Source organism: Macrotis lagotis, chromosome 2 (assembly GCF_037893015.1).
Source record: "Macrotis lagotis isolate mMagLag1 chromosome 2, bilby.v1.9.chrom.fasta, whole genome shotgun sequence".
NCBI lineage: Eukaryota > Metazoa > Chordata > Mammalia > Peramelemorphia > Peramelidae > Macrotis > Macrotis lagotis.
In genome coordinates this window covers 98,444,896-98,454,014 of record NC_133659.1, presented here as the reverse complement: position 1 = coordinate 98,454,014, position 9,119 = coordinate 98,444,896, and positions in this window count along the sequence as shown.

Below are 9,119 nucleotides of genomic sequence, written 5' to 3'. Positions count from 1 at the left end.
GATGCCAAATTGTTTGCTGCATTCTGTGGTGTGATTTTCTTGAGACAATTTTCCTTTCCTTATGGAACACAGTTTCAGTTTTATAATGGAGCTAACTATGCCTTAGGAATAATAGACAGAAATTTACTTTACAGGCAACTTTTCAGGAGTGGATCTATTTTTGACAAAGGAGGTACTTGTCAAATGCATTTAATGCATTTAAATAGTCAAATGTTATATGCTTTAGGGACATGTAATTAACTTTATGAGAAACAGAGAGGGGTAGTAAATAAAGGACTGACCATGAAGTTAGAATGACCTGGATTATAGTCCTATCGCAGATTATATTTTAAGATCCTGGATAAGTCACTTGCCCTCAGTGCTCCAGGCAACTTAACAAGGCTATGTTTTGCTGAACATTCCAAGTTGACTTTGGTGGAGGGAATTTCTTTATTGAGAGCTTTCTACATGGATGAAATCACAGATTCAAGTAAAAAATAAGACAATGACATTAAATAATATTTTTTCCACTCTAGAGCAGTGGTAATGCTTTAATACTGAGCATTGTCTCATTATTTTTATGCCAGTTGACATATTTTTAAATAATCCAAGTTTATTTGATCACAAATAAAATACAATATTGGGAAATGATGGTGGGGATGAAATGAATGTATGGTTGATATGGTGGGGTATTGTTGGATTTTCCACACTGGAATTTTGGAAGATATTTATCATTCCACAGTGTTAGCTTAGTCACAAATGCTATCGTACACACTATAGAAAGCTTAATATATTTCACATACTTCCTGAAAAAAAGATCATATAATTTAATAGCGTTATAAAATGATTTGCTTTTATTCCCTTCCTTTTTCTATATGGTTAATGAAACATATAACAGCATAAAGATTGAATTTCAAGCTATGCCACCTGCTTCTGATCAGACTGCAGAAATGGTTAAAGAAAAGTACAAAAAAATATGGAGCAATGATAACATCCCTAGACTGGGTCATATACCGGAATCTTTAAAACATATTTATTTACTGTTTTCCACTTTCTTTAATCCAATTTATTGGCATATTGAAGAAATATTTTATTAATGAGTGACTGGCCTTTTGAAGCTTATCTGACAGACTAATTTAATAGAATGGTCACTTAGAACTTGACTTTGTGAGAAAAGAACAGATTTTTTTGAAAGAGGAAATGGAGTAACTTTCACATGTGGTACAAATAACAGGTGCTCGGAACTCAGCCTCTGCAGACACGTACAAGCAATCACAACTAAGCCAAGGAAAGATACACATTCAACAGGAACAGTGGATTTACAGTGTTGGTTCTCTCAGAAAGACTCAGCCTTTTATTTGATCAATCTCAGCACTTTCCATTCTACCCACTTCTGATCCTCTAGTCTAACACACACCACAGGGTATACTTACAATTACTCACACAAGAATATACTTCTATAATGATAAAATACTATCTGTTTACTGATTCCTGAAAGAATTGTAAATGTTTGACAGATGAGTAATGACTCCAAGACATCTTTGCCAAAATCTAAAAGGCATACAATGACATCTTATGAATGCATATTCCACGATACTGTTCAAGCTCAGTTAATGAGTTACAGCCACTGTAAACTTCCTGAATGGATGTCTTCCATGAGGCTAAGTAGTCTAAAATATTGGTTACAAAATATCATGCACATAAAGTTAGATTTTGGATCAGCTATCTCCTATATGAGAAACAGCATGGCAGCCTTGGGATCAGGAAGACTGAAGTTCAAGTTTCCCTTCAGACAATGATTGGCTTAATGACCCTAAACTCACTTGCTTTCAGGTAGCTCTCTAAGTCTATGAACTGTAGACCAGGTACTAATATGTATTGGTAGATAGAATATCTATTTTTATTTATTTATTTTTTGCAAAATCACATGTAAAAGTTCTTATATATGTTCAGGATGTTGATAAATGAATCAATTATCCACATTTTGGTCTACTTATCTTTTTCAAAGCCCATGTTCTCCTGGTGGTACCCGTGACTGTGAATCCCTGAACACTGTGATTTCAAAAGAATCAAAAGAGTGGGAAACTCCAAGGGCATTAGAAAGACATCTAGTGAGCATGAATAGGTTGCCATTTCTTGCCTAGAATAAGTATGTGTGAAACACAGTGGAGAAGATCATCAAAGACAAGACTGGAGATGAAAGTGGGTTGGTTAGGTCACTAGAGGAGTGGAAGAAAACACAATAGTCTGGGTACTGCACTTGATGAATTATTAGCAATACAAAGAAATAGAATCTGTTGGACTTGGAATTAGAACATATCTGGGATCAGAACCCATCTCTTTAACCTGTATGATCCTAAGTCAGTCACTTAGTGCTAAAAACAAAACCGAAATGAAACAACCAAAAATAATCATAAACCTTAAATCTTAGACCAAACACTAAATCCTACTTCACAGAAATACTCATAAAGAAATGATGGATAGGGAATGAACCTGTAATTTTATGGGAATTCCCAGGTAAGGAAACTTTACTTTTTTGTCAGCAACTTAAGGTTAAGTGACTTACCTATGGTCATACAGTCTGGATGTATCAGAAGCTGTGTTTGAACTTTGTTTTTCTTGACTTTGGGACCAGCTCTGTCTTCACTACCCCACATACCTGTGGTACAGTCAGCCTACACATCCTCCTCATCACCCTCCTATCTGAACCTTGGACTTTGCCCTGGGAAAGATGAGCTTTTTCCTTATTTTCCAGGAATTAAGCCTTTATCTTACTTCCCAGAAATTTCACTCCAGGCACCTTAGCCAGATAGGAAGTATCCTTTCCTAGTCCCTCCCCGTCCCCAATTTCTCTCTCCACCACTTCTAGCTCTCCTCTATGAATTCTCTTCCTTTAACAGAATATCAGTTTTCTTCTGGCAGTCTTGATTGCTGGTATGTGTATTCTTGGCACATTGTAAATAAAGGCTTTATCACTCATTTATTCCATGGGAAAGAGAGTACTTTGTAAGTTTTAAAGTTAGTGAAATTGGCAATCCTAATCAAAAAACCATGGAGAAGACTTCTAGCATATTAGATAGATTTACAACATTAATTATAATGACAGCTATAATTTGTATAGCATTTTTAAGGCTTATAAAGCATTTTGTACATGTTAACTCAATTGATTCTCACAACAATCCTGGGAGGTAGGTGTTATTAATATCCCCATTTTACAGATAAGAAAGGTAGATGTTAAGTGACTTGCCCAGAGTCATAGAGCCAGTAAGTATCTGGGGTCTTCTTAACTTTTTTGTTGAACTGAAAAGATGTTAACTAAAACTGCCTAGGATTTAGAAGGTGTGAATTTCTGTCTGCATCCAGGAGAGTGGATTCATATCAGGAAATCATGAACCATATTGAAACACTGATGTATGTGTATCAGAAGGACCATTTAAAAATGTGAGACTAGAGTAAATAAAGATAAGATCTCATTTGATTAGGGGGTATAGAGTTTATTTTTAAAAGCTTATAAATAATGAACCAGTTCATACCAAGTCATAGTTTAATGGTCTATGTTGACCAATTTCTTCTGGAGCACAGATAGTTATCTCAGTCATGTCTCCTTAGGTTTTAGTTTCTTCCTTCATCTGTTAAGTCTGGGGGTTAAAATGTATGATCTTTAAGGTCTCTTCTGCTCTTATATTAGAGATGTCAAAGTCTAGGTCAAGGATAGCAGTGACTGAGTCTACAAAATGTAATGGAGAAATGTTTATCAAAATAAAAACAAATATAATGCAACATAAATGATGCTAATTTGTGATTTTTCAAAATCAAAATGTTGCTTGGATGTATTTCTAGTTGAGCTTGATATCACTGTCACACATGACTCGATATAAGAAGTAAGCAAAGATTGCATTCTTATTTTTCATCTGTTGGATTTTTTCTCTAATATCAACTAGAGATGGTGGTAGAGCATGTTTTGAAGAGGATTGGCAAAGTAAAGATTTCAACTCATTCTTCTTAATAATTGTGAGAAATGTAGCACCTGGTGGGAAGATAAGTCACTTTTACATGACTCTATTATAGCCAGGTAAATATTACTCACTTTTATGGCATTAATAATTAAACAGATCCTCAGTACACCAATCAGCAAAAGAAATTTTAAAGACTTTCTTCAATTGACCTCTCTATATTCACCAAAACATTTAAATTTTTGGCTCTCATATCCAATGATGGGTAGCAGATACATATCCCTTAGAACAAAAGCAAAGGAATACAAACCATTTTTGCCCGCCCCCCCCCCTGAAGCTTTTTAGATCAATGGAACAACATCTGCCTAAAGCCTTGAGACAGCTGATAAACTTGATAAACCAGCCACATGTTTGTGAATGAACTATTTTTTAAAAAAAGAACATAGTGTTAGAAGCATTTTTCTATGACTCACGCAGTAATTAATTGTTATGCTCAGAAATGTGGGAGAGAATTCAGAAGTCACAAATTTTCAAAGTCTTGTTCTCATGAAACTGAGTGCTACAAACACTGACAATTTCTTACTTTATCTTCTGGTAGACCATCTGGAATTGTATATGCTGGCAGAGTGGCATGAGAAATGGAGGGGCCACTGAAATGGAGTCAGACAGCTATGAATTGTGTGACCCTAGATCTGTCACTTAACATCCTAGAGACTCTGACTCTTCATCTGTAAAATAAAGGCAATAATATTTGTAGCACTTGCTTTATAGCATTCTTTTGAGAATTCTCTGTAAATGTTAAAGTTATATATATATATATATATATATTTTTTTGTCATTAGCAATTTTTTTATTCACTGAGGTATTTGTGGGAAATTGAATAAAACTCAATGTAGTGATAATATTATGCTTAATAACAAGAACGCCACATTTCAGTTCTTTCCAAAGAGTGTTTAAAATTCTAGCCCCACACACAATTTTCCATTACATTAATCTGTAATTAGTCTAAATATCAATCTACAGAAAGTCACAGAACAGAATCATAGATTTCAGGGCTGGAAAGCACTTGAGAGAACATTAATGTAAGCCTCTGATTTTACAGAGGAAACCAAAGTGAAGAGATTTGAATAAGATCATATAACTAGTTTGGGGTAGAGAAAAATGAGATTAGAACCCTGTTCTCCCAACCTGAAATTCAATTCAATTACTTGTTTTATTTGAATTTCAAAGACTCATTCTGAGCAGGGGTCCATAGATTTCACCTGATTGCCAAAAGGAGTCCTTGCCTCAAAATAGGTTAAAAAATTTGGTCTGAAAAGATGAGGATTAAATAATTAATACTATTTTTACAAAATAGTAGGCTACAAGGAAACCAAACCGAGCTGAGAATATCAATGTAAAAGTCTGTTAAAAGGAAGACTAGCTTTGAGATTGAGGGCACCCCAGTGTTCTGACTGTAGTCCCAGGGAATGTCACAGGGCGGGCTATCCTGATAGTGGAATTTTATCAGAAGGTTTTGATAACCATGCCTGTTCATTGGCCCTGATTCTATAGTTCTTAGTCCTGAATTCTGAATCAGATCCACTATTTTTAGAGGCTTATCACAATCTTGTAGCCCTTGGACAACTTCCCATTCCTGATAGCATCCCAGCTCAGCTTCTTACGGGGACTTAATTGATCTCAGAGAGAATTGATGAATAGAATTTTTTTATTTTTCAGCTGGGTTAGTAATAGCCTGGATATGCTTTACCTTCTCTATCTCTCAGTTTAATTCCAGAAGAAAGTAACCGCTGATGGCTAGTATTTGTTCCCATCTCATTATCATGTGGAAAATTTAGCATATCCATAATAGGAGCCTAATGATCTTCTTTTCCTAGTAATGCCTATGGCAAATATTAGACTTTAGTAATGAGGGAGGGGTGTTTGATGGGTCACCTGACTTCTCATGAGTTTGAGAACTGCAATATCAGAATAAAAAAGTGAACTACATTCCCAAATATGTAGCAAATGGAATCCAAGATCTCTCAAATTTGATTCTTTGTGGGAAGACAAATTCTATAGTTTGTGAAATAGTAGATAACCTAACAAAGGCAAGAACAAAGAATTTGGGAATATGAAAAAATAAATCAGTTAAGAATCATTTCAAATTACAAAATAAAAGAATAAACAAAGAATATCTTAGTCTTTTTTTTTTTTTTTAACGTGGCTAAGGGGTTCCTAACTCTTATATTCTGGTAATTTCTTTCTCACAGATACCCTCTTCCCATTAAGTCCCATATTTGTACTTTTCTTCTCTCCTTTTCAATAGCTGTTAATTGCATTGTAGTAAGTACAATAGAATTTGCAAAATTCAATTAGATGTTAGAATACCTATAATTTAAGATAGAGGTCAGATATGAAGCTGATATTTCTGAAAGTCACACACATACATACCTATATATATATATATATATATATATAAAAATATAAAACATGTGATATATACACACACAACATATATAGGTATATGAATACAAAATCCCAGATCCTAACCCTAACCTCTACAAATATACATGCCTATATATGTAGAGTTACATAGTAGGGAAGATGTGAATTTGGTTCCACTCTTTTGGATTGACTGTGTGTACTTGGGCAAATCATTGAATTTCTTAGTGTACTGAGAATCTCTGAGACTATATGATGCAGAACACATATTTTATAGACATTGGTAAGAGCTCATCACAAACTCCAACAGAAATGAAATCTCAGGTCTAGTAAAATAAAAAAAAAAAACCCTTTCCTCTCTCTTTTTCTGTAAGTATGCATATATCGATATATAAAAGTTGCTATATTCCCGTAAAACTAAAAAAGGATATTCATAACTTACATGTTTTTGACCTATTTTTTTTTTTTTTGCCAACATCCATTTACTGCCCTTTGGTCCCCATTCTGGTGGTTATTTGAATATATGCCTTCTTCTGGAATTTCCAAGTGGACGTGTTTTTCCCAATGGTAAACCCTCTTTGTGAAATTAATTATTGCTTCTTTAGAGTAGAGTCAGAAGCACAGCTCTGATGTAGACTTGATATAGCTATGAAAGATATTGATGCTGGTGGTATTTGCACACTAAGAATGAGTGTTTAGAAATATACTTTTTTGCAATAGGTGTGCTCCTGCAAAGGTTTCAAAGGGAACCTGTGATCAGTCCTTTTGTAAGGGTGAGAATCTGTTTGTAATGCAAATATCCAGTCTTTAATGGATCTGTTTGTAAACTGTACAAATTTTGATTTGGAAGGGTATTGTTACCTAAGACTATGGTAGTTCTAAAGGGGTCACAAAAATGTAAAATGCTAGAATGCTAGAACTGGAGACTGAGATTATCTGGTCCAAGTCTCTCCTTTTATAAAACTGGAAACCAGGGGCCGCTAGGTGGCACAGTGGATAAAGCACCGGCCCTGGTGTCAGGAGTACCTGTGTTCAAAGCCGGTCTCAGACACTTAATAATTTCCTAGCTGTGTGGCCTTGGGCAAGCCACTTAACCCCCATTTGCCTTGCAAAAACCTAAAAAAAAACCAAAACAAAACTGGAAACCAAGACATGCAGTTTTATTCATGATTACATAATTAGCCAGGGGTTAAATATTAGGATTAGGCTCCAGTTCTTGTAACTCCCAGCTAGTTTAGTAGTGAACCAATCCTTGTCTTCAGAGAGCTTTCGGTCTAGTTGAGAGGGGATTATTTTACTTGATGGTTTTTTTTTAGGTTTTTGCAAGGCAAATGGGGTTAAGTGACTTGCCCAAGGCCACACAGCTAGGTAATTATTAGGAGTCTGAGGCCAGATTTGAACCCAGGTACTCCTGACTCCAGGGCCGGTGCTTTATCCACTACACCACCTAGCTGCCCCTATTTGATGTTTTAAAGTCAAACAATAAAAGATTTAAGTAATGGTTCCAGGCAACAATGAAAGAGATAGAATATTATCTAAAAACAGTTTATGACTAAGTGCCAAAATTGATTGTGCAGACAATCATCGCTATAGGATTTCAGAAGAGGAGATTACTGACTGTGAACTATTGTGTTCCGAGAAGGTTTCCCAGGGAGAAGGGTGGTTTGGGCTGACTCTTGAAGGAAGAGCAGCATTGGATTAAATAAAGGATGGAAGTGGGATAGGAAGGACATTTCAAGGAAGGGGAATTCTCCAAGGAAAAACATGGAAGCTTGTCTCTAAACTGCTGGTTGAGTTAGTGAATGAAACCTAGACATCACAAGGCATGTTTGGGGACTGGTGCATTACCAGAAGCTCCTTGTAAACTAATTAAACTCTGTATGTCTCCCTGTCTCTGTCTCTCTCTGTCTCTCTGTCTCTCTCCTCTCTGTCTGTCTCTGTCTTTCTCTTCTATCTGTGTCTCTGTCTGTGTCTCTCTCCCCTCCCTCTCTCTCCCCCTCCCTCCTTTCTCTCTCTCTTTTGATATAAACACATATACATATACAGGATAAAGTGGGGAAAATCTATGAGGGGAAAGTCATTAAGTTTAAGGGACATCAGAAAAGATTTTTCTAAAAGTTTTAACTTTGACTGAAACTTAAGGGAAACTAGGAAATCAGGAGGCAGAGATGAGGAAGAAGAGAATTTCAGGCTTAGAGGATAGCCAGTGAAAATATTAGGAGATAAATGTATGAGAAATAGCATGGACACCAGTATTAATTGGATTCTTTGTATCCTATTGGTGCTTTACATAGTATGTGAAGGAAATAACAAACAAGGAGACTGGAAATATAAGACTCACTTAATGAAAGACTTTAAAAACCAAACAGAAGATTTTGCATTTGATCATTAGATATAATTATGATACTTTGTCAGTCAAGGCATCATAATCATATGCTGAGTTAATCGAGTCTTCTCATTAATGGCCCTTTCCTTCCATAAGATCACATCCTGGGTCCATTTCTTGGTCTCTTATTCCTGGTTGCTAGGTCTATAGCCATAGGGAAAAAGTTGTTAAGTATATGTATATGGCAGAGGTGGCAGCATGACTTATTTCTCTGTCAAGCACTTCCTTCTCATCTGGACAGCCTAATAGCAGAACCTCAGAGGTGTGAAGGGTGTGAATGATGGGGAAGCAGGGAAAATAGTGTGACATAGAAGTGTAGGGGTGAGCCTTTCAATTATCACTTTGCATTCAGAGTAGATATGCCTTTCTAGTAGTCA